Genomic DNA, 1795 nt, shown 5'->3' with positions numbered 1-1795 from the left:
CGCAACTCGTACTAATTTATTTTTCAAGAAGTATGAACTTTGTTAATATTCTCTGAGTAAAAATATCTTTGCTGTAAACAACAGATGCTTGAATTCCTGTGTGCAGACTCAAACCACAGGTAGGAACACTCATTTGAGTTGAATTCTTAGCACAAGTGATGACAAATGTGAAATATATTTGCATATTTTATTATATAATACTCTTTTCTAAACTGATTTAAAGGAATTTTCTCTTCCATTTGTTTCAAACTTAAAGTCACAAAATATCTGAAAATTCATTTAAACTGTCAATTGTCTTTATTGTTAGATATTTATTGCTATCTTTAATGAAATATCAAAATGGATGAATTTGAGTTTTATCCACTCTTTTTTCTGTGTACTGTTGTTTATAACTTATTCTGCAGTTTCTGCCTGCCCCCCGCCCCCCGCCACAACCCCACAATGGGTTTAGGAAGTAGCAAAAAGTGGCCAAAGGTCTTGGGTACTGACAAAGCATATAACCAGTCTTGTAATTAAGGACTATTTCTTACACAAAATTTATTACACGTAAGAAACCTAAAGTAGCCTTTGCATAAAAATAATTTTGTCTATTTGGTAATATTTTCCTGATGAAGAGTTTTATCTTAATTAGAAGATAGAAAAAGTGCATTTGTCTCAAATTATTTGCCTCTAAACTGCATTGCAACACCAAGATTGCCATTCTTCTAAGATTATTCTTCTTTACTTCAACACGTACATTTAATAAAAATAAGTATTTCAGCTTCCTCCAAACTGTCTTTAAAGCTTATTACATCTCAAATATTCTCATTTTTTCAAGTTTTGACATATTGTTGTTAGCACCATGTGATAGCCAACTGAGCTAACCAGCCACTTTATGTGTTGAATCTTGTGGAGGAAACTGAGCTACAGCATCTGCAGGGAATAAAACACTACACTATAAATGGATGCTAGCCATTTATGGAAGTTGAGTTTAGTTGTTTGTTCCTACACTTTTGCCAAGTACCTTTCCACATTATTCTTTTTGAATACTGTATCCAGCACCCTGGTAAAAGTTCCCCACAACACTTTCAAACCAGTGCACCTTTATTAATGAATGTTCTACAGGAAGCAAGAAAGACTTGGGCAGCGTTGGTCCGAGACTAGGTCTGCGCACTGATAATAAGGCACCACAGGGCCCTTGCTTCACAGCCCCCATGTCACCGCCTGTCTTGGGACATGGCAGAGTGGTACAGAAGCATCTTTCCGAGCAGCTGCCTGGTCCCTCTCATCCTACTGGCTGACAGCTGGTACCGAGGGAACTCTGACAAGCCCCCTGACAACCTCTCCTTAAATACCTACTCTCCATTCTTGGGCACGAATGGAAACTTTCAGTAGGATCATCTGAAAAATCTTTAATCAAGCAGCATATACATTCTAACTAGACAACATATATCTATAATGTATATATTTGGGGATGGGCACCTTTTGGAGATTTCCCTTTATATGAACACAACTAACAAGCTACCACCCTAATTAAAGCATGTGTGTGTGTATATATATAAAAGATTATCCAATTATCACACTAGGAAAGACAGCAAAGCATAATATAAACTAATGAATAAATACACAAATTTACAACAAGGAAGCAAATGTTCAAATGAACAATGAATGGATAGTTCATTGTAAAAAGCACTATCACTTATTACATGAAATACTTAGTCAAGTTCTAACTCTTATTTCTTGGCATGCTGTTTGGACAAGTGACAATCTTGCTGACTCTGGACTTTTCATAAGAAAAGGAAAGATAAAAAAGAAC

Source organism: Cervus elaphus, chromosome 27 (genome assembly GCF_910594005.1).
Source record: "Cervus elaphus chromosome 27, mCerEla1.1, whole genome shotgun sequence".
Taxonomy (NCBI): domain Eukaryota; kingdom Metazoa; phylum Chordata; class Mammalia; order Artiodactyla; family Cervidae; genus Cervus; species Cervus elaphus.
This window is presented reverse-complemented; position numbering follows the sequence as displayed.